Source organism: Lampris incognitus, chromosome 15 (genome assembly GCF_029633865.1).
Source record: "Lampris incognitus isolate fLamInc1 chromosome 15, fLamInc1.hap2, whole genome shotgun sequence".
Taxonomy (NCBI): domain Eukaryota; kingdom Metazoa; phylum Chordata; class Actinopteri; order Lampriformes; family Lampridae; genus Lampris; species Lampris incognitus.
Genome location: NC_079225.1, coordinates 18,956,446 through 18,984,362, shown reverse-complemented (window position 1 = coordinate 18,984,362; position 27,917 = coordinate 18,956,446). Strand labels below are relative to the sequence as shown.

Genomic DNA, 27,917 nt, shown 5'->3' with positions numbered 1-27,917 from the left:
CATTGAGTAGCTTGTAGTGATCTTTGACCAAAATGTATGTCTGGTTTTTCCTATACGTTTGCTTTGTGGATTATAGTTGGGGCGGGGGGATAAAAGGCTTACAGCACCTGGTATTCCCAGGCGGTCTCCCATCCAAGTACTAACCAGGCCCGACCCTGCTTAGCTTCCGAGATCGGACGAGATCGGGCGTTATTTTTTTTTTTTTTTTTTTTTTTGTCTTTTATTATGAAAATATATTTTTGGGAACAAAAATACATTTTTGATTGCATGTATTGTCCATCAATTCCACATTGTTACATTTGTTTTACACTTTGTTTCGCTTACACAAGATAGTATCCGTCTCTCTTTATACATAAAATAAAGCCATGCTTTCCAAATCATCAACTTAAATCAGCGCTTTGGAATCAGAACAGAAAATGAAACAAATCAGCCCTTCTGAACAAACCTTAGACTGTGTTTTTAAAAGAAAGTGACATTAAAACACCACTTTGAGATTTTAAATGACACACATTCCACATTAAACAGAATGATCCCATCCTCCCCTTAACTTCAATAAAACATAACAGAGAAAGTTAAAAGAAAACCGTAACGCGTCTTTAACTCTGTTTATATTTACACTTCCAATAATCATCATTTTCCGTTCACATCATTTCAGACTTTTTCCTCCCCTCCCTCCCTCCCTCACCAGTTCCACACAATCTCCCCCCTCCTGTTGAGGGAGAGGAGATGGCTGTCTCTGATGAAGAGCCGGGTGAAGTCCGCATCGCCGTGCGTCAGTCTGTAATGTGTTTGTTTTTTGACCATGTTTTTGAAAATGTTCCAAACCGGGATGATTCTGCGTTCAAAGTGCGCAATGTTCCGACGTGATTTGACGGCCCACCGGGCGTGACTTAAGAGCAATTTGCACAGCGCTGCGTTCTTCACCCTGCTCTTCTCCCACACTCCAAACACAAAGAATACATCCCACGAATCCCCGCTGTCCCAAATTAATCCCAGTTTGTTGACTAAGCACTTTTTCAGGGTTTCAAAGAAGCTCGCCAGCTCCGAGCAGTGGCGGTACATGTGCAATAGTGTTTCAGGCAGCAGGCCACAGACGTCGCACTCCCTGCCGACCCCCTTGTCAAACTGGTGCAGAATAACGTTAGTGAACACTTTGTTGTGTCGGATTTTGTAGTCGTTGTCTTCTGCCTCAATGCTGTTCCCTCTCACCCTCCATTGTCCCCAGATTTGTCCCACATTCAAATTGGGCATAACTTTGCCCCAGAACGGCAGAGAGGTCGGACGTTGCGACGCCTGTGCCAGAAACTTTTCATAGATCTGTTTGCTTGTCAACCTGTGTATACTCCTCCACTCTCCTCCTTGCTCCACCAACATGGCTGGGAGCTTCCCCTCTCTGTTCTGTACCACTCTCTGCTCTATGGTTGTCCGCCATTCTTTTGGGATGCTTTCCTTTAAATCGTTATAATAGCTTGTTGTCTCCGTAATTTTGGCCTCATAGTTTATCTCCTTTATACTGTCATATATGGCTTGGGGGGGGAGAAAACCCGGCATCAGTTCATACATGACGTCCTTCAACTGGACCAAACCTGCTGTTAACATGTCATTATTACATAGAAGCTTACCTGTCTTTTGAATTTTCTTATTTAGAAAGATTGGCATTTCTCTGATGACGTTTACCGAGTCACATGCATAGTCTATATGCTTTAGAAATTCCGCGTGAGCGGACAGGACTTCTCTATAGAAACCTGGAAGCCCCGCCATCATCGGTCTCTTTAGTTGCATCAGCAGCACAAAATCGCCTATGTGAAGTACCTTGTTTATGAAGTAAGCCATCAGGCTTTTCCAGCCGTGGGCTGTGGAGTCACACAGATATTTTTGCACAGTTTTGATCCTGAACGCCCTTTTTTTGCTTTCTATATCTACTAATTGAAGTCCTCCCTCTCTGTACTTACTTATTAATGTTTTTCGTGCTATTTTACTTACTTTTGCCCTCCACAAAAAAATGGTTATAATTTCATTTATTCTGTTTAATACCCATAAGGGTAGTTCTATAACTGCTAATGTATAGTTTAGTTTTGACAATATTAAGTTGTTTAGAACCACTACTCTACCTTTGAGTTTTAGGTCTCTCAGTTTCCAATAATTTAGACATTTTTCTATTTTACTAATAATTTCCGTCCATGACAGATCACGAGCTGCCACTACATCTTTACCGATGTAGGTACCTAGAATTTTTATATGCTTGCTTTGTATTTTAAAAGGTGTGGTCTCCTGCTGAGGCTCAGCCATGTTAATGAACATGATTTCTGACTTACCTACATTTATGCGGGAGCCAGAGGCTCGACCGTACATGTTTATTACTGCCATTGCTCTCTCTATGCTTGCCATGTCCTTTACTGTTAGGGTGGTGTCATCAGCAAATTGCTGGACGACACAGGATCCTCCCCCTGGTAACTCAATACCTCTAATACCCTTGTCTTGTTTTAATAGAATTCCTAGTGGCTCTGCTATTATTGTGTACAGGATTGAGGATAGTGGACAGCCTTGTCTGACCGACCTTTCCAGAGGAAACGCATCAGTGGTTGCACCGTTGCATTTGACCTTACCTGTAGCTTTGCTATATAACAATTTTACCCAAGTTAGAAATCTGTCTCCAAAACCTACCTTCTCCAGTACATTAAACATAAATTGATGCTCTACTCGGTCAAAGGCTTTATTGAAGTCAATGGCCAGAAGGACACCTGCTTGATCTGTCTCTTTTAAATACTCCACCACATCTCTTATGGTGCGTACTGTGTCAGTGACTTCTCTCCCTGGCACACTATAAGCCTGGGTGGCTTCTATTATTGTATGTAATATTTGTTTGACTCTGTTTGCCAATATTTTCATTAGTATTTTGTAGTCATTGTTCAACAGAGTAATGGGCCTATAATTTGTTAGTTCATCCTTGTCCCCTTTCTTAAAAATTAAAGTGATCAAGCCTAGAGTCATTGACTCCGGTACCTTCTGTTCTTTTTCCATTGTTTTGTACAATTTCAGTAGTGTTGGTTTGAGCGTGTTGCAGAAAGCTTTATAGAAGTTTGCCGTCAACCCATCACTACCTGGGCTTTTATTTGACATCATTTGATTTATTGCACACTCTATATCTTCCTCAGTTATTTCCTGTTCACACGCTGATTTATCCTCATCATTTAATTTAGCAGTCATCTCTTCCAATATGTCATTTGTAGCTTGTATGTCTGAACTCTCAGTTTTAAACAAGTCACTATAAAAAGTTTGTACTGTTTCCAGAATGTCTACGAAATTGGTCACTACTTTACCTTCTTTATTTTTGATTTCTTGCAAATAACACTGATTTTGTTTCCTTTTTTCCAAGTTGAGGAAAAAAGCTGTACTTTTCTCCCCTTCTACTGCATATTGAGCACGGCTCCTCACTATAGCACCTTCACATTTTATCCTTTCAATTTCATTTATTTCATTTTGAATATTCACAAGCCTTTCAACATTGACAACCGGTTGTGCATTTAATTTAGCAATTGTATTTCTTAATGATCTTTCTTTTTCTCTAGTTGTAAAGTTCAATCTTTTCGCAAACTGAATACTTTTTTGTTTAATTCTCACTTTTAATTTCTCCCACCCCTCTATGATATTTTCCCCAAACTCAGGCTGTGAACATTCAAATGAGATCAATTTAGAGATGCATTCAACATAATCCCTTCTGTTCAGCAGGCTAGCATTAAGGTGCCACACGCCTCCCCCCCTCCCCCTCCTTTTACCCCCCATTCCCACACGCAGGATGGCATGATCACTAATGAAATTTAAACAATAGCGCACAGTATCGAAAAGGTCGATCTGCGGTTTCTTGACTAAACAAAAATCAATCCGACTTTGCCGTACAGTGTCCATTTGTGGCTGTACTCTCGAGTACTCTCGTGTTATGGGATTTCTGGTTCTCCATAAATCACAGAAATTATTCTTGGCCATAAACAGATTCAGGGCCGCTCTGGAACAGTCGTGTTTATAGCTACCGTTATCGCTAATGTCAAGCCTGCTCATCTTGACATTGAAATCCCCAACTATGATGTCACAGTCTTTAGCTATGATATTCAATTCTCGAAAGAAAGAAGACCTGTCCCCTTCGTGGTTGGGCGCATAAATGTTCAGTAATTTGTAGACAGTGTCTTCAAAAACAAAGCCCACTTTAACCCACCTCCCCCCAATGTCTTTGTCTATTAGAGTGGCATCAGCCTCAATGTGGCTACTCACCATGATGCTTACTCCTCGTGCCCGCTGAGTCCCATGGCTTGAAAAGTAGGATCCAGGCCACCTTTTCTTGCACTGAGTTTCACAGTCAGTGTCCCAGTGGGTTTCTTGGAGACAGATTATTTCTGCATCACACATTTTTACGGCTTTAGTGAACTTGTCCATGTCACGTAGTCCACGTACGTTGAATGATGCTATTTTGACCATGGTGAGTGGGAAAGACAGAGAAAAATAATCCCCAAACAAAAAACATGATGCACACCCTTTTCAGTCCATTATTATTTACCCCTCTTAGTCTTGCCCTTTCTGCTTGTTCCCTCTTCCCTCCCCTTACTGACTCCATCCCATTCCGAAGCCTTAGGGTTCGGCTGTCGTCTCTCACTCCCCTGCCCGTGTAGAGGCCCTCTCTGCCCCGGCTGCCCGCAAGGCAAGGACGCAAGGCTGGCCGAACTGCCCTCCCTCTGGTTGCTGCGGCTCCTGTCCCCTGATGTTGTTACAGCCTGACCCCTCAGCGACCCGTGCGCCAGAGTGGAGACGCTCGTCGGCATCCTCCCCACCCTCTCAGAGGCCGCAGTCAAACCGCCGCTTCCTCTTTTCTCCTCCTCCTCCTCCTCTTCCTCCTCGACCTCGCTCTCCTCCTCCATCTCATGGCGTGCAGCTGACTGGGGCCCCTCTGCTTCGCCATCAGTCGCAATGCCATCAGGATGATTTCCTGTCTCCGTCTCTTCTGCCCCGTCCTCCACTCCCTCGCCGGTGTCCCTCTCTGTCTCCTCTTTGGGATCTGCTCCAGGCATGGCTGCGCATTCTCGTGCGTAGTGTCCGATCTCCACGCACTTGAAGCACTTGAACTCCGGGCACTCCCGTAGGATGTGTCCGGGCTGGAGGCACAGCCTGCAAACTTTAGATTGATTATCGTGCAGCACTCTGAAGTATTCAATCCCTTCCAGCGTCTCAAATTTGGTGCTGTAAGGTAAAGAGGAGACATTTTCATTGAAACGGACTTTGAGGAATCTCGTCCCGTCAAAAACGTCCGTCCCGGCCCACTTCCTCCGCTTGATAGGAGACACCGGCTCCACGCCCCACTGCTTCAGTTTAGTAACAATTTGATTGTCTGTGACATACAGGGGAAGGTTCAAAAAGGAGACGATCCTGGTGTCCCTCGTAACTTCCGATGCCACCACTCTGGAGTTTCTAATCTTGAAGCCGTCCAGCAGTCTTGTTTTCCCTTTCGGGTTACTCATCGTGAGCTCCCATCGCTTGTCGCTTTTCGACCTGCAGCCCAATACTCTCCCACACGTGTTGTCAACCGCACGCAGAAGCTCCATCATGGAGATTTTGTCTTCTCCCTCCACGTCCACATTAACCACCAGGTCTCTATCCATCTCTCTCCCTTCCCCCTCCCTCCCCGCCGCTTCCGCTGCGACCGCCGTCTCTTTCACCAACCCCATTGCTGTGGCCCCTCCACCTCGTCTCTCTTTTCGTTTCTCCGCTCGACTCTCCACCACCACAAATTCTCCTCTCTCCCCCTTCTCCATCACGCTTTCTGCCTCAGTCGGATTCGCGTCCTGCTGGGGCTTCTTTGTTTCCGCCGCTATACCTCCATTTTGTTTGTCCGTCTGCCCGTCGTCGTAAGTCTTGTCCGGTCCGAGTGTCCTTGCCGTCTGTGCCATTTTCGTGCTTCTAAAGCCACAAAAGTTTCCCCCGTGCAGCAGAAAGCTGCTGGGGGGGAGTTAGAAACGTGATTTTCAGAGACTGCTCTCGTTTCCCCGTCGATTTAATGTCTTTTTCGTCCGCTCCGCCGCCACCACGCCAACCCGGAAGTTATCAGAGTGGTATGGCCGTAAGCCGTTGAGCCGGCACCGTGCCGCTCGTTTATATATAATTCTACCTCCGCGCTTCTTCTTTCTGCTATCAGCTTATTTCACCAGTTTCTGCGTTTATGACCAGCTACGTGACATCTTATTGCGTTTGCTGTGGAAAGAGTCAAGTGTTAAGTGTAAGAATATGTCACGTGTCAGGAAAGAACCCAAAAGCAGACGGGACAACCAGGTAAGGGAAGAAATCAAGTCTTTATGGAAGTAACCGATCTCAGGGGTAGAGCAGGAGTTCGCTCAGTGGCTGGTAGGCAGGCGGGCAGGCAGAAGTCCATGAAAGGCGACGTTCCAGCGCAGACTGGTTCACAGTGGAGGCTTTTTAAGGGTGATGGCGATCGCTTTGATGTCAACGGAGAGCGGCGATTCCTCTGATGGCCAACTGGTGTACCGCGGTGAAGGGGGGGGGGTCAGCAGGTGTCAAGGGCGATCGCTTTGATGTCAAGGGCGAGAGACTGTGACAGAATAAGACTAAAACATAAGAGGTGGCCATTGAGTAGCTTGTAGTGATCTTTGACCAAAATGTATGTCTGGCTTTTCCTATACGTTTGCTTTGTGGATTATAGTTGGGGCGGGGGGATAAAAGGCTTACAGCACCTGGTATTCCCAGGCGGTCTCCCATCCAAGTACTAACCAGGCCCGACCCTGCTTGGCTTCCGAGATCGGACGAGATCGGGCGTTATTTATTTTTTTTTTTTGTCTTTTATTATGAAAATATATTTTTGGGAACAAAAATACATTTTTGATTGCATGTATTGTCCATCAATTCCACATTGTTACATTTGTTTTACACTTTGTTTCGCTTACACAAGATAGTATCCGTCTCTCTTTATACATAAAATAAAGCCATGCTTTCCAAATCATCAACTTAAATCAGCGCTTTGGAATCAGAACAGAAAATGAAACAAATCAGCCCTTTTGAACAAACCTTAGACTGTGTTTTTAAAAGAAAGTGACATTAAAACACCACTTTGAGATTTTAAATGACACACATTCCACATTAAACAGAATGATCCCATCCTCCCCTTAACTTCAATAAAACATAACAGAGAAAGTTAAAAGAAAACCGTAACGCGTCTTTAACTTTGTTTATATTTACACTTCCAATAATCATCATTTTCCGTTCACATCATTTCAGACTTTTTCCCTCCCCTCCCTCCCTCCCTCCCTCCCTCCCTCACCAGTTCCACACAATCTCCCCCCTCCTGTTGAGGGAGAGGAGATGGCTGTCTCTGATGAAGAGCCGGGTGAAGTCCGCATCGCCGTGCGTCAGTCTGTAATGTGTTTGTTTTTTGACCATGTTTTTGAAAATGTTCCAAACCGGGATGATTCTGCGTTCAAAGTGCGCAATGTTCCGACGTGATTTGACGGCCCACCGGGCGTGACTTAAGAGCAATTTGCACAGCGCTGCGTTCTTCACCCTGCTCTTCTCCCACACTCCAAACACAAAGAATACATCCCACGAATCCCCGCTGTCCCAAATTAATCCCAGTTTGTTGACTAAGCACTTTTTCAGGGTTTCAAAGAAGCTCGCCAGCTCCGAGCAGTGGCGGTACATGTGCAATAGTGTTTCAGGCAGCAGGCCACAGACGTCGCACTCCCTGCCGACCCCCTTGTCAAATTGGTGCAGAATAACGTTAGTGAACACTTTGTTGTGTCGGATTTTGTAGTCGTTGTCTTCTGCCTCAATGCTGTTCCCTCTCACCCTCCATTGTCCCCAGATTTGTCCCACATTCAAATTGGGCATAACTTTGCCCCAGAACGGCAGAGAGGTCGGACGTTGCGACGCCTGTGCCAGAAACTTTCCATAGATCTGTTTGCTTGTCAATCTGTGTATACTCCTCCACTCTCCTCCTTGCTCCACCAACATGGCTGGGAGCTCCCCCTCTCTGTTCTGTACCACTCTCCGCTCTATGGTTGTCCGCCATTCTTTTGGGATGCTTTCCTTTAAGTCGTTATAATAGCTTGTTGTCTCCGTAATTTTGGCCTCATAGTTTATCTCCTTTATACTGTCATATATGGCTTGGGGGGGGAGAAAACCCGGCATCAGTTCATACATGACGTCCTTCAACTGGACCAAACCTGCTGTTAACATGTCATTATTACATAGAAGCTTACCTGTCTTTTGAATTTTCTTATTTAGAAAGATTGGCATTTCTCTGATGACGTTTACCGAGTCACATGCATAGTCTATATGCTTTAGAAATTCCGCGTGAGCGGACAGGACTTCTCTATAGAAACCTGGAAGCCCCGCCATCATCGGTCGCTTTAGTTGCATCAGCAGCACAAAATCGCCTATGTGAAATACCTTGTTTATGAAGTAAGCCATCAGGCTTTTCCAGCCGTGGGCTGTGGAGTCACACAGATATTTTTGCACAGTTTTGATCCTGAACGCCCTTTTTTTGCTTTCTATATCTACTAATTGAAGTCCTCCCTCTCTGTACTTACTTATTAATGTTTTTCGTGCTATTTTACTTACTTTTGCCCTCCACAAAAAATTGGTTATAATTTCATTTATTCTGTTTAATACCCATAAGGGTAGTTCTATAACTGCTAATGTATAGTTTAGTTTTGACAATATTAAGTTGTTTAGAACCACTACTCTACCTTTGAGTTTTAGGTCTCTCAGTTTCCAATAATTTAGACATTTTTCTATTTTACTAATAATTTCCGTCCATGACAGATCACGAGCTGCCACTACATCTTTACCGATGTAGGTACCTAGAATTTTTATATGCTTGCTTTGTATTTTAAAAGGTGTGGTCTCCTGCTGAGGCTCAGCCATGTTAATGAACATGATTTCTGACTTACCTACATTTATGCGGGAGCCAGAGGCTCGACCGTACATGTTTATTACTGCCATTGCTCTCTCTATGCTTGCCATGTCCTTTACTGTTAGGGTGGTGTCATCAGCAAATTGCTGGACGACACAGGATCCTCCCCCTGGTAACTCAATACCTCTAATACCCTTGTCTTGTTTTAATAGAATTCCTAGTGGCTCTGCTATTATTGTGTACAGGATTGAGGATAGTGGACAGCCTTGTCTGACCGACCTTTCCAGAGGAAACGCATCAGTGGTTGCACCGTTGCATTTGACCTTACCTGTAGCTTTGCTATATAATAATTTTACCCAAGTTAGAAATCTGTCTCCAAAACCTACCTTCTCCAGTACATTAAACATAAATTGATGCTCTACTCGGTCAAAGGCTTTATTGAAGTCAATGGCCAGAAGGACACCTGCTTGATCTGTCTCTTTTAAATACTCCACCACATCTCTTATGGTGCGTACTGTGTCAGTGACTTCTCTCCCTGGCACACTATAAGCCTGGGTGGCTTCTATTATTGTATGTAATATTTGTTTGACTCTGTTTGCCAATATTTTCATTAGTATTTTGTAGTCATTGTTCAACAGAGTAATGGGCCTATAATTTGTTAGTTTATTCTTCTCCCCTTTCTTAAAAATTAAAGTGATCAAGCCTAGAGTCATTGACTCCGGTACCTTCTGTTCTTTTCCCATTGTTTTATACAATTTCAGTAGTGTTGGTTTGAGCGTGTTGCAGAAAGCTTTATAGAAGTTTGCCGTCAACCCATCACTACCTGGGCTTTTATTTGACATCATTTGATTTATTGCACACTCTATATCTTCCTCAGTTATTTCCTGTTCACACGCTGATTTATCCTCATCATTTAATTTAGCAGTCATCTCTTCCAATATGTCATTTGTAGCTTGTATGTCTGAACTCTCAGTTTTAAACAAGTCACTATAAAAAGTTTGTACTGTTTCCAGAATGTCTACGAAATTGGTCACTACTTTACCTTCTTTATTTTTGATTTCTTGCAAATAACACTGATTTTGTTTCCTTTTTTCCAAGTTGAGGAAAAAAGCTGTACTTTTCTCCCCTTCTACTGCATATTGAGCACGGCTCCTCACTATAGCACCTTCACATTTTATCCTTTCAATTTCATTTATTTCATTTTGAATATTCACAAGCCTTTCAACATTGACAACCGGTTGTGCATTTAATTTAGCAATTGTATTTCTTAATGATCTTTCTTTTTCTCTAGTTTTAAAGTTCAATCTTTTCGCAAACTGAATACTTTTTTGTTTAATTCTCACTTTTAATTTCTCCCACCCCTCTATGATATTTTCCCCAAACTCAGGCTGTGAACATTCAAATGAGATCACTTTAGAGATGCATTCAACATAATCCCTTCTGTTCAGCAGGCTAGCATTAAGGTGCCACACGCCTCCCCCCCTCCCCCTCCTTTTACCCCCCATTCCCACACGCAGGATGGCATGATCACTAATGAAATTTAAACAATAGCGCACAGTATCGAAAAGGTCGATCTGCGGTTTCTTGACTAAACAAAAATCAATCCGACTTTGCCGTACAGTGTCCATTTGTGGCTGTACTCTCGAGTACTCTCGTGTTATGGGATTTCTGGTTCTCCATAAATCACAGAAATTATTCTTGGCCATAAACAGATTCAGGGCCGCTCTAGAACAGTCGTGTTTATAGCTACCGTTATCGCTAATGTCAAGCCTGCTCATCTTGACATTGAAATCCCCAACTATGATGTCACAGTCTTTAGCTATGATATTCAATTCTCGAAAGAAAGAAGACCTGTCCCCCTCGTGGTTGGGCGCATAAATGTTCAGTAATTTGTAGACAGTGTCTTCAAAAACAAAGCCCACTTTAACCCACCTCCCCCCAATGTCTTTGTCTATTAGAGTGGCATCAGCCTCAATGTGGCTACTCACCATGATGCTTACTCCTCGTGCCCGCTGAGTCCCATGGCTTGAAAAGTAGGATCCAGGCCACCTTTTCTTGCACTGAGTTTCACAGTCAGTGTCCCAGTGGGTTTCTTGGAGACAGATTATTTCTGCATCACACATTTTTACGACTTTAGTGAACTTGTCCATGTCACGTAGTCCACGTACGTTGAATGATGCTATTTTGACCATGGTGAGTGGGAAAGACAGAGAAAAATAATCCCCAAACAAAAAACATGATGCACACCCTTTTCAGTCCATTATTATTTACCCCTCTTAGTCTTGCCCTTTCTGCTTGTTCCCTCTTCCCTCCCCTTACTAACTCCATCCCATTCCGAAGCCTTAGGGTTCGGCTGTCGTCTCTCACTCCCCTGCCCGTGTAGAGGCCCTCTCTGCCCCGGCTGCCCGCAAGGCAAGGACGCAAGGCTGGCCGAACTGCCCTCCCTCTGGTTGCTGCGGCTCCTGTCCCCTGATGTTGTTACAGCCTGACCCCTCAGCGACCCGTGCGCCAGAGTGGAGACGCTCGTCGGCATCCTCCCCACCCTCTCAGAGGCCGCAGTCAAACCGCCGCTTCCTCTTTTCTCCTCCTCTTCCTCCTCGACCTCGCTCTCCTCCTCCATCTCATGGCGTGCAGCTGACTGGGGCCCCTCTGCTTCGCCATCAGTCGCAATGCCATCAGGATGATCTCCTGTCTCCGTCTCTTCTGCCCCGTCCTCCACTCCCTCGCCGGTGTCCCTCTCTGTCTCCTCTTTGGGATCTGCTCCAGGCATGGCTGCGCATTCTCGTGCGTAGTGTCCGATCTCCCCGCACTTGAAGCACTTGAACTCCGGGCACTCCCGTAGGATGTGTCCGGGCTGGAGGCACAGCCTGCAAACTTTAGATTGGTTATCGTGCAGCACTCTGAAGTATTCAATCCCTTCCAGCGTCTCAAATTTGGTGCTGTAAGGTAAAGAGGAGACATTTTCATTGAAACGGACTTTGAGGAATCTCGTCCCGTCAAAAACGTCCGTCCCGGCCCACTTCCTCCGCTTGATAGGAGACACCGGCTCCACGCCCCACTGCTCCAGTTTAGTAACAATTTGATTGTCTGTGACATACAGGGGAAGGTTCAAAAAGGAGACGATCCTGGTGTCCCTCGTAACTTCCGATGCCACCACTCTGGAGTTTCTAATCTTGAAGCCGTCCAGCAGTCTTGTTTTCCCTTTCGGGTTACTCATCGTGAGCTCCCATCGTTTGTCGCTTTTCGACCTGCAGCCCAATACTCTCCCACACGTGTTGTCAACCGCACGCAGAAGCTCCATCATGGAGATTTTGTCTTCTCCCTCCACGTCCACATTAACCACCAGGTCTCTGTCCAACTCTCTCCCTTCCCCCTCCCTCCCCGCCGCTTCCGCTGCGACCGCCGTCTCTTTCACCAACCCCATTGCTGTGACCCCTCCACCTCGTCTCTCTTTTCGTTTCTCCGCTCGACTCTCCACCACCACAAATTCTCCTCTCTCCCCCTTCTCCATCACGCTATCTGCCTCAGTCGGATTCGCGTCCTGCTGGGGCTTCTTTGTTTCCGCCGCCATACCTCCATTTTGTTTGTCCGTCTGCCCGTCGTCGTAAGTCTTGTCCGGTCCGAGTGTCCTTGCCGTTTGTGCCATTTTCGTGCTTCTAAAGCCACAAAAGTTTCCCCCGTGCAGCAGAAAGCTGCTGGGGGGAAGTTAGAAACGTTATTTTCAGAGACTGCTCTCGTTTCCCCGTCGATTTAATGTCTTTTTCGTCCGCTCCGCCGCCACCACGCCAACCCGGAAGTTATCAGAGTGGTATGGCCGTAAGCCATTGAGCCGGCACCGTGCCGCTCTTTTATATATAATTCGGCCTCCGCGCTTCTTCTTTCTGCGATCAGCTTATTTCACCAGTTTCTGCGTTTATGACCAGCTACGTGACATCTTATTGCGTTTGCTGTGGAAAGAGTCAAGTGTTAAGTTTAAGAATAAGACTAAAACATAAGAGGTGGCCATTGAGTAGCTTGTAGTGATCTTTGACCAAAATGTATGTCTGGTTTTTCCTATACGTTTGCTTTGTGGATTATAGTTGGGGCGGGGGGATAAAAGGCTTACAGCACCTGGTATTCCCAGGCGGTCTCCCATCCAAGTACTAACCAGGCCCGACCCTGCTTAGCTTCCGAGATCGGACGAGATCGGGCGTTATTTTTTTTTTTTTTTTTTTTTTTTTTGTCTTTTATTATGAAAATATATTTTTGGGAACAAAAATACATTTTTGATTGCATGTATTGTCCATCAATTCCACATTGTTACATTTGTTTTACACTTTGTTTCGCTTACACAAGATAGTATCCGTCTCTCTTTATACATAAAATAAAGCCATGCTTTCCAAATCATCAACTTAAATCAGCGCTTTGGAATCAGAACAGAAAATGAAACAAATCAGCCCTTTTGAACAAACCTTAGACTGTGTTTTTAAAAGAAAGTGACATTAAAACACCACTTTGAGATTTTAAATGACACACATTCCACATTAAACAGAATGATCCCATCCTCCCCTTAACTTCAATAAAACATAACAGAGAAAGTTAAAAGAAAACCGTAACGCGTCTTTAACTTTGTTTATATTTACACTTCCAATAATCATCATTTTCCGTTCACATCATTTCAGACTTTTTCCCTCCCCTCCCTCCCTCCCTCCCTCCCTCCCTCACCAGTTCCACACAATCTCCCCCCTCCTGTTGAGGGAGAGGAGATGGCTGTCTCTGATGAAGAGCCGGGTGAAGTCCGCATCGCCGTGCGTCAGTCTGTAATGTGTTTGTTTTTTGACCATGTTTTTGAAAATGTTCCAAACCGGGATGATTCTGCGTTCAAAGTGCGCAATGTTCCGACGTGATTTGACGGCCCACCGGGCGTGACTTAAGAGCAATTTGCACAGCGCTGCGTTCTTCACCCTGCTCTTCTCCCACACTCCAAACACAAAGAATACATCCCACGAATCCCCGCTGTCCCAAATTAATCCCAGTTTGTTGACTAAGCACTTTTTCAGGGTTTCAAAGAAGCTCGCCAGCTCCGAGCAGTGGCGGTACATGTGCAATAGTGTTTCAGGCAGCAGGCCACAGACGTCGCACTCCCTGCCGACCCCCTTGTCAAATTGGTGCAGAATAACGTTAGTGAACACTTTGTTGTGTCGGATTTTGTAGTCGTTGTCTTCTGCCTCAATGCTGTTCCCTCTCACCCTCCATTGTCCCCAGATTTGTCCCACATTCAAATTGGGCATAACTTTGCCCCAGAACGGCAGAGAGGTCGGACGTTGCGACGCCTGTGCCAGAAACTTTCCATAGATCTGTTTGCTTGTCAATCTGTGTATACTCCTCCACTCTCCTCCTTGCTCCACCAACATGGCTGGGAGCTCCCCCTCTCTGTTCTGTACCACTCTCCGCTCTATGGTTGTCCGCCATTCTTTTGGGATGCTTTCCTTTAAGTCGTTATAATAGCTTGTTGTCTCCGTAATTTTGGCCTCATAGTTTATCTCCTTTATACTGTCATATATGGCTTGGGGGGGGAGAAAACCCGGCATCAGTTCATACATGACGTCCTTCAACTGGACCAAACCTGCTGTTAACATGTCATTATTACATAGAAGCTTACCTGTCTTTTGAATTTTCTTATTTAGAAAGATTGGCATTTCTCTGATGACGTTTACCGAGTCACATGCATAGTCTATATGCTTTAGAAATTCCGCGTGAGCGGACAGGACTTCTCTATAGAAACCTGGAAGCCCCGCCATCATCGGTCGCTTTAGTTGCATCAGCAGCACAAAATCGCCTATGTGAAATACCTTGTTTATGAAGTAAGCCATCAGGCTTTTCCAGCCGTGGGCTGTGGAGTCACACAGATATTTTTGCACAGTTTTGATCCTGAACGCCCTTTTTTTGCTTTCTATATCTACTAATTGAAGTCCTCCCTCTCTGTACTTACTTATTAATGTTTTTCGTGCTATTTTACTTACTTTTGCCCTCCACAAAAAATTGGTTATAATTTCATTTATTCTGTTTAATACCCATAAGGGTAGTTCTATAACTGCTAATGTATAGTTTAGTTTTGACAATATTAAGTTGTTTAGAACCACTACTCTACCTTTGAGTTTTAGGTCTCTCAGTTTCCAATAATTTAGACATTTTTCTATTTTACTAATAATTTCCGTCCATGACAGATCACGAGCTGCCACTACATCTTTACCGATGTAGGTACCTAGAATTTTTATATGCTTGCTTTGTATTTTAAAAGGTGTGGTCTCCTGCTGAGGCTCAGCCATGTTAATGAACATGATTTCTGACTTACCTACATTTATGCGGGAGCCAGAGGCTCGACCGTACATGTTTATTACTGCCATTGCTCTCTCTATGCTTGCCATGTCCTTTACTGTTAGGGTGGTGTCATCAGCAAATTGCTGGACGACACAGGATCCTCCCCCTGGTAACTCAATACCTCTAATACCCTTGTCTTGTTTTAATAGAATTCCTAGTGGCTCTGCTATTATTGTGTACAGGATTGAGGATAGTGGACAGCCTTGTCTGACCGACCTTTCCAGAGGAAACGCATCAGTGGTTGCACCGTTGCATTTGACCTTACCTGTAGCTTTGCTATATAATAATTTTACCCAAGTTAGAAATCTGTCTCCAAAACCTACCTTCTCCAGTACATTAAACATAAATTGATGCTCTACTCGGTCAAAGGCTTTATTGAAGTCAATGGCCAGAAGGACACCTGCTTGATCTGTCTCTTTTAAATACTCCACCACATCTCTTATGGTGCGTACTGTGTCAGTGACTTCTCTCCCTGGCACACTATAAGCCTGGGTGGCTTCTATTATTGTATGTAATATTTGTTTGACTCTGTTTGCCAATATTTTCATTAGTATTTTGTAGTCATTGTTCAACAGAGTAATGGGCCTATAATTTGTTAGTTTATTCTTCTCCCCTTTCTTAAAAATTAAAGTGATCAAGCCTAGAGTCATTGACTCCGGTACCTTCTGTTCTTTTTCCATTGTTTTATACAATTTCAGTAGTGTTGGTTTGAGCGTGTTGCAGAAAGCTTTATAGAAGTTTGCCGTCAACCCATCACTACCTGGGCTTTTATTTGACATCATTTGATTTATTGCACACTCTATATCTTCCTCAGTTATTTCCTGTTCACACGCTGATTTATCCTCATCATTTAATTTAGCAGTCATCTCTTCCAATATGTCATTTGTAGCTTGTATGTCTGAACTCTCAGTTTTAAACAAGTCACTATAAAAAGTTTGTACTGTTTCCAGAATGTCTACGAAATTGGTCACTACTTTACCTTCTTTATTTTTGATTTCTTGCAAATAACACTGATTTTGTTTCCTTTTTTCCAAGTTGAGGAAAAAAGCTGTACTTTTCTCCCCTTCTACTGCATATTGAGCACGGCTCCTCACTATAGCACCTTCACATTTTATCCTTTCAATTTCATTTATTTCATTTTGAATATTCACAAGCCTTTCAACATTGACAACCGGTTGTGCATTTGATTTAGCAATTGTATTTCTTAATGATCTTTCTTTTTCTCTAGTTGTAAAGTTCAATCTTTTCGCAAACTGAATACTTTTTTGTTTAATTCTCACTTTTAATTTCTCCCACCCCTCTATGATATTTTCCCCAAACTCAGGCTGTGAACATTCAAATGAGATCAATTTAGAGATGCATTCAACATAATCCCTTCTGTTCAGCAGGCTAGCATTAAGGTGCCACACGCCTCCCCCCCTCCCCCTCCTTTTACCCCCCATTCCCACACGCAGGATGGCATGATCACTAATGAAATTTAAACAATAGCGCACAGTATCGAAAAGGTCGATCTGCGGTTTCTTGACTAAACAAAAATCAATCCGACTTTGCCGTACAGTGTCCATTTGTGGCTGTACTCTCGAGTACTCTCGTGTTATGGGATTTCTGGTTCTCCATAAATCACAGAAATTATTCTTGGCCATAAACAGATTCAGGGCCGCTCTAGAACAGTCGTGTTTATAGCTACCGTTATCGCTAATGTCAAGCCTGCTCATCTTGACATTGAAATCCCCAACTATGATGTCACAGTCTTTAGCTATGATATTCAATTCTCGAAAGAAAGAAGACCTGTCCCCCTCGTGGTTGGGCGCATAAATGTTCAGTAATTTGTAGACAGTGTCTTCAAAAACAAAGCCCACTTTAACCCACCTCCCCCCAATGTCTTTGTCTATTAGAGTGGCATCAGCCTCAATGTGGCTACTCACCATGATGCTTACTCCTCGTGCCCGCTGAGTCCCATGGCTTGAAAAGTAGGATCCAGGCCACCTTTTCTTGCACTGAGTTTCACAGTCAGTGTCCCAGTGGGTTTCTTGGAGACAGATTATTTCTGCATCACACATTTTTACGACTTTAGTGAACTTGTCCATGTCACGTAGTCCACGTACGTTGAATGATGCTATTTTGACCATGGTGAGTGGGAAAGACAGAGAAAAATAATCCCCAAACAAAAAACATGATGCACACCCTTTTCAGTCCATTATTATTTACCCCTCTTAGTCTTGCCCTTTCTGCTTGTTCCCTCTTCCCTCCCCTTACTAACTCCATCCCATTCCGAAGCCTTAGGGTTCGGCTGTCGTCTCTCACTCCCCTGCCCGTGTAGAGGCCCTCTCTGCCCCGGCTGCCCGCAAGGCAAGGACGCCAGGCTGGCCGAACTGCCCTCCCTCTGGTTGCTGCGGCTCCTGTCCCCTGATGTTGTTACAGCCTGACCCCTCAGCGACCCGTGCGCCAGAGTGGAGACGCTCGTCGGCATCCTCCCCACCCTCTCAGAGGCCGCAGTCAAACCGCCGCTTCCTCTTTTCTCCTCCTCCTCCTCGACCTCGCTCTCCTCCTCCATCTCATGGCGTGCTGCTGACTGGGGCCCCTCTGCTTCGCCATCAGTCGCAATGCCATCAGGATGATTTCCTGTCTCCGTCTCTTCTGCCCCGTCCTCCACTCCCTCGCCGGTGTCCCTCTCTGTCTCCTCTTTGGGATCTGCTCCAGGCATGGCTGCGCATTCTCGTGCGTAGTGTCCGATCTCCCCGCACTTGAAGCACTTGAACTCCGGGCACTCCCGTAGGATGTGTCCGGGCTGGAGGCACAGCCTGCAAACTTTAGATTGATTATCGTGCAGCACTCTGAAGTATTCAATCCCTTCCAGCGTCTCAAATTTGGTGCTGTAAGGTAAAGAGGAGACATTTTCATTGAAACGGACTTTGAGGAATCTCGTCCCGTCAAAAACGTCCGTCCCGGCCCACTTCCTCCGCTTGATAGGAGACACCGGCTCCACGCCCCACTGCTCCAGTTTAGTAACAATTTGATTGTCTGTGACATACAGGGGAAGGTTCAAAAAGGAGACGATCCTGGTGTCCCTCGTAACTTCCGATGCCACCACTCTGGAGTTTCTAATCTTGAAGCCGTCCAGCAGTCTTGTTTTCCCTTTCGGGTTACTCATCGTGAGCTCCCATCGTTTGTCGCTTTTCGACCTGCAGCCCAATACTCTCCCACACGTGTTGTCAACCGCACGCAGAAGCTCCATCATGGAGATTTTGTCTTCTCCCTCCACGTCCACATTAACCACCAGGTCTCTGTCCATCTCTCTCCCTTCCCCCTCCCTCCCCGCCGCTTCCGCTGCGACCGCCGTCTCTTTCACCAACCCCATTGCTGTGGCCCCTCCACCTCGTCTCTCTTTTCGTTTCTCCGCTCGACTCTCCACCACCACAAATTCTCCTCTCTCCCCCTTCTCCATCACGCTTTCTGCCTCAGTCGGATTCGCGTCCTGCTGGGGCTTCTTTGTTTCCGCCGCTATACGTCCATTTTGTTTGTCCGTCTGCCCGTCGTCGTAAGTCTTGTCCGGTCCGAGTGTCCTTGCCGTTTGTGCCATTTTCGTGCTTCTAAAGCCACAAAAGTTTCCCCCGTGCAGCAGAAAGCTGCTGGGGGGAAGTTAGAAACGTTATTTTCAGAGACTGCTCTCGTTTCCCCGTCGATTTAATGTCTTTTTCGTCCGCTCCGCCGCCACCACGCCAACCCGGAAGTTATCAGAGTGGTATGGCCGTAAGCCGTTGAGCCGGCACCGTGCCGCTCTTTTATATATAATTCGGCCTCCGCGCTTCTTCTTTCTGCTATCAGCTTATTTCACCAGTTTCTGCGTTTATGACCAGCTACGTGACATCTTATTGCGTTTGCTGTGGAAAGAGTCAAGTGTTAAGTGTAAGAATATGTCACGTGTCAGGAAAGAACCCAAAAGCAGACGGGACAACCAGGTAAGGGAAGAAATCAAGTCTTTATGGAAGTAACCGATCTCAGGGGTAGAGCAGGAGTTCGCTCAGTGGCTGGTAGGCAGGCGGGCAGGCAGAAGTCCATGAAAGGCGACGTTCCAGCGCAGACTGGTTCACAGTGGAGGCTTTTTAAGGGTGATGGCGATCGCTTTGATGTCAACGGAGAGCGGCGATTCCTTTGATGGCCAACTGGTGTACCGCGGTGAAGGGGGGGGGGGTCAGCAGGTGTCAAGGGCGATCGCTTTGATGTCAAGGGCGAGAGACTGTGACAGAATAAGACTAAAACATAAGAGGTGGCCATTGAGTAGCTTGTAGTGATCTTTGACCAAAATGTATGTCTGGTTTTTCCTATACGTTTGCTTTGTGGATTATAGTTGGGGCGGGGGGATAAAAGGCTTACAGCACCTGGTATTCCCAGGCGGTCTCCCATCCAAGTACTAACCAGGCCCGACCCTGCTTAGCTTCCGAGATCGGACGAGATCGGGCGTTATCAGAGTGGTATGGCCGTAAGCCGTTGAGCCGGCACCGTGCCGCTCTTTTATATATAATTCGGCCTCCGCGCTTCTTCTTTCTGCTATCAGCTTATTTCACCAGTTTCTGCGTTTATGACCAGCTACGTGACATCTTATTGCGTTTGCTGTGGAAAGAGTCAAGTGTTAAGTGTAAGAATATGTCACGTGTCAGGAAAGAACCCAAAAGCAGACGGGACAACCAGGTAAGGGAAGATATCAAGTCTTTATGGAAGTAACCGATCTCAGGGGTAGAGCAGGAGTTCGCTCAGTGGCTGGTAGGCAGGCGGGCAGGCAGAAGTCCATGAAAGGCGACGTTCCAGCGCAGACTGGTTCACAGTGGAGGCTTTTTAAGGGTGATGGCGATCGCTTTGATGTCAAGGGAGAGCGGCGATTCCTTTGATGGCCAACTGGTGTACCGCGGTGAAGGGGGGGGGGTCAGCAGGTGTCAAGGGCGATCGCTTTGATGTCAAGGGCGAGAGACTGTGACAGAATAAGACTAAAACATAAGAGGTGGCCATTGAGTAGCTTGTAGTGATCTTTGACCAAAATGTATGTCTGGTTTTTCCTATACGTTTGCTTTGTGGATCATAGTTGGGGCGGGGGGATAAAAGGCTTACAGCACCTGGTATTCCCAGGCGGTCTCCCATCCAAGTACTAACCAGGCCCGACCCTGCTTGGCTTCCGAGATCGGACGTTATCAGAGTGGTATGGCCGTAAGCCATTGAGCCGGCACCGTGCCGCTCTTTTATATATAATTCGGCCTCCGCGCTTCTTCTTTCTGCGATCAGCTTATTTCACCAGTTTCTGCGTTTATGACCAGCTACGTGACATCTTATTGCGTTTGCTGTGGAAAGAGTCAAGTGTTAAGTTTAAGAATAAGACTAAAACATAAGAGGTGGCCATTGAGTAGCTTGTAGTGATCTTTGACCAAAATGTATGTCTGGTTTTTCCTATACGTTTGCTTTGTGGATTATAGTTGGGGCGGGGGGATAAAAGGCTTACAGCACCTGGTATTCCCAGGCGGTCTCCCATCCAAGTACTAACCAGGCCCGACCCTGCTTAGCTTCCGAGATCGGACGAGATCGGGCGTTATTTTTTTTTTTTTTTTGTCTTTTATTATGAAAATATATTTTTGGGAACAAAAATACATTTTTGATTGCATGTATTGTCCATCAATTCCACATTGTTACATTTGTTTTACACTTTGTTTCGCTTACACAAGATAGTATCCGTCTCTCTTTATACATAAAATAAAGCCATGCTTTCCAAATCATCAACTTAAATCAGCGCTTTGGAATCAGAACAGAAAATGAAACAAATCAGCCCTTTTGAACAAACCTTAGACTGTGTTTTTAAAAGAAAGTGACATTAAAACACCACTTTGAGATTTTAAATGACACACATTCCACATTAAACAGAATGATCCCATCCTCCCCTTAACTTCAATAAAACATAACAGAGAAAGTTAAAAGAAAACCGTAACGCGTCTTTAACTTTGTTTATATTTACACTTCCAATAATCATCATTTTCCGTTCACATCATTTCAGACTTTTTCCCTCCCCTCCCTCCCTCCCTCCCTCCCTCACCAGTTCCACACAATCTCCCCCCTCCTGTTGAGGGAGAGGAGATGGCTGTCTCTGATGAAGAGCCGGGTGAAGTCCGCATCGCCGTGCGTCAGTCTGTAATGTGTTTGTTTTTTGACCATGTTTTTGAAAATGTTCCAAACCGGGATGATTCTGCGTTCAAAGTGCGCAATGTTCCGACGTGATTTGACGGCCCACCGGGCGTGACTTAAGAGCAATTTGCACAGCGCTGCGTTCTTCACCCTGCTCTTCTCCCACACTCCAAACACAAAGAATACATCCCACGAATCCCCGCTGTCCCAAATTAATCCCAGTTTGTTGACTAAGCACTTTTTCAGGGTTTCAAAGAAGCTCGCCAGCTCCGAGCAGTGGCGGTACATGTGCAATAGTGTTTCAGGCAGCAGGCCACAGACGTCGCACTCCCTGCCGACCCCCTTGTCAAATTGGTGCAGAATAACGTTAGTGAACACTTTGTTGTGTCGGATTTTGTAGTCGTTGTCTTCTGCCTCAATGCTGTTCCCTCTCACCCTCCATTGTCCCCAGATTTGTCCCACATTCAAATTGGGCATAACTTTGCCCCAGAACGGCAGAGAGGTCGGACGTTGCGACGCCTGTGCCAGAAACTTTCCATAGATCTGTTTGCTTGTCAATCTGTGTATACTCCTCCACTCTCCTCCTTGCTCCACCAACATGGCTGGGAGCTCCCCCTCTCTGTTCTGTACCACTCTCCGCTCTATGGTTGTCCGCCATTCTTTTGGGATGCTTTCCTTTAAGTCGTTATAATAGCTTGTTGTCTCCGTAATTTTGGCCTCATAGTTTATCTCCTTTATACTGTCATATATGGCTTGGGGGGGGAGAAAACCCGGCATCAGTTCATACATGACGTCCTTCAACTGGACCAAACCTGCTGTTAACATGTCATTATTACATAGAAGCTTACCTGTCTTTTGAATTTTCTTATTTAGAAAGATTGGCATTTCTCTGATGACGTTTACCGAGTCACATGCATAGTCTATATGCTTTAGAAATTCCGCGTGAGCGGACAGGACTTCTCTATAGAAACCTGGAAGCCCCGCCATCATCGGTCGCTTTAGTTGCATCAGCAGCACAAAATCGCCTATGTGAAATACCTTGTTTATGAAGTAAGCCATCAGGCTTTTCCAGCCGTGGGCTGTGGAGTCACACAGATATTTTTGCACAGTTTTGATCCTGAACGCCCTTTTTTTGCTTTCTATATCTACTAATTGAAGTCCTCCCTCTCTGTACTTACTTATTAATGTTTTTCGTGCTATTTTACTTACTTTTGCCCTCCACAAAAAATTGGTTATAATTTCATTTATTCTGTTTAATACCCATAAGGGTAGTTCTATAACTGCTAATGTATAGTTTAGTTTTGACAATATTAAGTTGTTTAGAACCACTACTCTACCTTTGAGTTTTAGGTCTCTCAGTTTCCAATAATTTAGACATTTTTCTATTTTACTAATAATTTCCGTCCATGACAGATCACGAGCTGCCACTACATCTTTACCGATGTAGGTACCTAGAATTTTTATATGCTTGCTTTGTATTTTAAAAGGTGTGGTCTCCTGCTGAGGCTCAGCCATGTTAATGAACATGATTTCTGACTTACCTACATTTATGCGGGAGCCAGAGGCTCGACCGTACATGTTTATTACTGCCATTGCTCTCTCTATGCTTGCCATGTCCTTTACTGTTAGGGTGGTGTCATCAGCAAATTGCTGGACGACACAGGATCCTCCCCCTGGTAACTCAATACCTCTAATACCCTTGTCTTGTTTTAATAGAATTCCTAGTGGCTCTGCTATTATTGTGTACAGGATTGAGGATAGTGGACAGCCTTGTCTGACCGACCTTTCCAGAGGAAACGCATCAGTGGTTGCACCGTTGCATTTGACCTTACCTGTAGCTTTGCTATATAATAATTTTACCCAAGTTAGAAATCTGTCTCCAAAACCTACCTTCTCCAGTACATTAAACATAAATTGATGCTCTACTCGGTCAAAGGCTTTATTGAAGTCAATGGCCAGAAGGACACCTGCTTGATCTGTCTCTTTTAAATACTCCACCACATCTCTTATGGTGCGTACTGTGTCAGTGACTTCTCTCCCTGGCACACTATAAGCCTGGGTGGCTTCTATTATTGTATGTAATATTTGTTTGACTCTGTTTGCCAATATTTTCATTAGTATTTTGTAGTCATTGTTCAACAGAGTAATGGGCCTATAATTTGTTAGTTTATTCTTCTCCCCTTTCTTAAAAATTAAAGTGATCAAGCCTAGAGTCATTGACTCCGGTACCTTCTGTTCTTTTCCCATTGTTTTATACAATTTCAGTAGTGTTGGTTTGAGCGTGTTGCAGAAAGCTTTATAGAAGTTTGCCGTCAACCCATCACTACCTGGGCTTTTATTTGACATCATTTGATTTATTGCACACTCTATATCTTCCTCAGTTATTTCCTGTTCACACGCTGATTTATCCTCATCATTTAATTTAGCAGTCATCTCTTCCAATATGTCATTTGTAGCTTGTATGTCTGAACTCTCAGTTTTAAACAAGTCACTATAAAAAGTTTGTACTGTTTCCAGAATGTCTACGAAATTGGTCACTACTTTACCTTCTTTATTTTTGATTTCTTGCAAATAACACTGATTTTGTTTCCTTTTTTCCAAGTTGAGGAAAAAAGCTGTACTTTTCTCCCCTTCTACTGCATATTGAGCACGGCTCCTCACTATAGCACCTTCACATTTTATCCTTTCAATTTCATTTATTTCATTTTGAATATTCACAAGCCTTTCAACATTGACAACCGGTTGTGCATTTAATTTAGCAATTGTATTTCTTAATGATCTTTCTTTTTCTCTAGTTTTAAAGTTCAATCTTTTCGCAAACTGAATACTTTTTTGTTTAATTCTCACTTTTAATTTCTCCCACCCCTCTATGATATTTTCCCCAAACTCAGGCTGTGAACATTCAAATGAGATCACTTTAGAGATGCATTCAACATAATCCCTTCTGTTCAGCAGGCTAGCATTAAGGTGCCACACGCCTCCCCCCCTCCCCCTCCTTTTACCCCCCATTCCCACACGCAGGATGGCATGATCACTAATGAAATTTAAACAATAGCGCACAGTATCGAAAAGGTCGATCTGCGGTTTCTTGACTAAACAAAAATCAATCCGACTTTGCCGTACAGTGTCCATTTGTGGCTGTACTCTCGAGTACTCTCGTGTTATGGGATTTCTGGTTCTCCATAAATCACAGAAATTATTCTTGGCCATAAACAGATTCAGGGCCGCTCTAGAACAGTCGTGTTTATAGCTACCGTTATCGCTAATGTCAAGCCTGCTCATCTTGACATTGAAATCCCCAACTATGATGTCACAGTCTTTAGCTATGATATTCAATTCTCGAAAGAAAGAAGACCTGTCCCCCTCGTGGTTGGGCGCATAAATGTTCAGTAATTTGTAGACAGTGTCTTCAAAAACAAAGCCCACTTTAACCCACCTCCCCCCAATGTCTTTGTCTATTAGAGTGGCATCAGCCTCAATGTGGCTACTCACCATGATGCTTACTCCTCGTGCCCGCTGAGTCCCATGGCTTGAAAAGTAGGATCCAGGCCACCTTTTCTTGCACTGAGTTTCACAGTCAGTGTCCCAGTGGGTTTCTTGGAGACAGATTATTTCTGCATCACACATTTTTACGACTTTAGTGAACTTGTCCATGTCACGTAGTCCACGTACGTTGAATGATGCTATTTTGACCATGGTGAGTGGGAAAGACAGAGAAAAATAATCCCCAAACAAAAAACATGATGCACACCCTTTTCAGTCCATTATTATTTACCCCTCTTAGTCTTGCCCTTTCTGCTTGTTCCCTCTTCCCTCCCCTTACTAACTCCATCCCATTCCGAAGCCTTAGGGTTCGGCTGTCGTCTCTCACTCCCCTGCCCGTGTAGAGGCCCTCTCTGCCCCGGCTGCCCGCAAGGCAAGGACGCAAGGCTGGCCGAACTGCCCTCCCTCTGGTTGCTGCGGCTCCTGTCCCCTGATGTTGTTACAGCCTGACCCCTCAGCGACCCGTGCGCCAGAGTGGAGACGCTCGTCGGCATCCTCCCCACCCTCTCAGAGGCCGCAGTCAAACCGCCGCTTCCTCTTTTCTCCTCCTCTTCCTCCTCGACCTCGCTCTCCTCCTCCATCTCATGGCGTGCAGCTGACTGGGGCCCCTCTGCTTCGCCATCAGTCGCAATGCCATCAGGATGATCTCCTGTCTCCGTCTCTTCTGCCCCGTCCTCCACTCCCTCGCCGGTGTCCCTCTCTGTCTCCTCTTTGGGATCTGCTCCAGGCATGGCTGCGCATTCTCGTGCGTAGTGTCCGATCTCCCCGCACTTGAAGCACTTGAACTCCGGGCACTCCCGTAGGATGTGTCCGGGCTGGAGGCACAGCCTGCAAACTTTAGATTGGTTATCGTGCAGCACTCTGAAGTATTCAATCCCTTCCAGCGTCTCAAATTTGGTGCTGTAAGGTAAAGAGGAGACATTTTCATTGAAACGGACTTTGAGGAATCTCGTCCCGTCAAAAACGTCCGTCCCGGCCCACTTCCTCCGCTTGATAGGAGACACCGGCTCCACGCCCCACTGCTCCAGTTTAGTAACAATTTGATTGTCTGTGACATACAGGGGAAGGTTCAAAAAGGAGACGATCCTGGTGTCCCTCGTAACTTCCGATGCCACCACTCTGGAGTTTCTAATCTTGAAGCCGTCCAGCAGTCTTGTTTTCCCTTTCGGGTTACTCATCGTGAGCTCCCATCGTTTGTCGCTTTTCGACCTGCAGCCCAATACTCTCCCACACGTGTTGTCAACCGCACGCAGAAGCTCCATCATGGAGATTTTGTCTTCTCCCTCCACGTCCACATTAACCACCAGGTCTCTGTCCAACTCTCTCCCTTCCCCCTCCCTCCCCGCCGCTTCCGCTGCGACCGCCGTCTCTTTCACCAACCCCATTGCTGTGACCCCTCCACCTCGTCTCTCTTTTCGTTTCTCCGCTCGACTCTCCACCACCACAAATTCTCCTCTCTCCCCCTTCTCCATCACGCTATCTGCCTCAGTCGGATTCGCGTCCTGCTGGGGCTTCTTTGTTTCCGCCGCCATACCTCCATTTTGTTTGTCCGTCTGCCCGTCGTCGTAAGTCTTGTCCGGTCCGAGTGTCCTTGCCGTTTGTGCCATTTTCGTGCTTCTAAAGCCACAAAAGTTTCCCCCGTGCAGCAGAAAGCTGCTGGGGGGAAGTTAGAAACGTTATTTTCAGAGACTGCTCTCGTTTCCCCGTCGATTTAATGTCTTTTTCGTCCGCTCCGCCGCCACCACGCCAACCCGGAAGTTATCAGAGTGGTATGGCCGTAAGCCATTGAGCCGGCACCGTGCCGCTCTTTTATATATAATTCGGCCTCCGCGCTTCTTCTTTCTGCGATCAGCTTATTTCACCAGTTTCTGCGTTTATGACCAGCTACGTGACATCTTATTGCGTTTGCTGTGGAAAGAGTCAAGTGTTAAGTTTAAGAATAAGACTAAAACATAAGAGGTGGCCATTGAGTAGCTTGTAGTGATCTTTGACCAAAATGTATGTCTGGTTTTTCCTATACGTTTGCTTTGTGGATTATAGTTGGGGCGGGGGGATAAAAGGCTTACAGCACCTGGTATTCCCAGGCGGTCTCCCATCCAAGTACTAACCAGGCCCGACCCTGCTTAGCTTCCGAGATCGGACGAGATCGGGCGTTATTTTTTTTTTTTTTTTTTTTTTTTTTGTCTTTTATTATGAAAATATATTTTTGGGAACAAAAATACATTTTTGATTGCATGTATTGTCCATCAATTCCACATTGTTACATTTGTTTTACACTTTGTTTCGCTTACACAAGATAGTATCCGTCTCTCTTTATACATAAAATAAAGCCATGCTTTCCAAATCATCAACTTAAATCAGCGCTTTGGAATCAGAACAGAAAATGAAACAAATCAGCCCTTTTGAACAAACCTTAGACTGTGTTTTTAAAAGAAAGTGACATTAAAACACCACTTTGAGATTTTAAATGACACACATTCCACATTAAACAGAATGATCCCATCCTCCCCTTAACTTCAATAAAACATAACAGAGAAAGTTAAAAGAAAACCGTAACGCGTCTTTAACTTTGTTTATATTTACACTTCCAATAATCATCATTTTCCGTTCACATCATTTCAGACTTTTTCCCTCCCCTCCCTCCCTCCCTCCCTCGTTCCACACAATCTCCCCCCTCCTGTTGAGGGAGAGGAGATGGCTGTCTCTGATGAAGAGCCGGGTGAAGTCCGCATCGCCGTGCGTCAGTCTGTAATGTGTTTGTTTTTTGACCATGTTTTTGAAAATGTTCCAAACCGGGATGATTCTGCGTTCAAAGTGCGCAATGTTCCGACGTGATTTGACGGCCCACCGGGCGTGACTTAAGAGCAATTTGCACAGCGCTGCGTTCTTCACCCTGCTCTTCTCCCACACTCCAAACACAAAGAATACATCCCACGAATCCCCG

The 27,917-nt window shown here is 45.2% G+C and overlaps 1 non-coding gene and 1 pseudogene across 1 annotated transcript; both read right to left on the bottom strand.

The window, feature by feature from the left end:
* Positions 1–19,635: 19,635 nt before the first annotated feature.
* On the bottom strand, positions 19,636–19,754 carry LOC130125641 (5S ribosomal RNA). Its single transcript, XR_008811513.1, has one exon. It is a non-coding gene; the product is annotated as a 5S ribosomal RNA (ribosomal RNA).
* A 610-nt stretch (positions 19,755–20,364) lies between these two features.
* LOC130125663 (5S ribosomal RNA) lies at positions 20,365–20,473 on the bottom strand (annotated as a pseudogene).
* Positions 20,474–27,917: the final 7,444 nt, after the last annotated feature.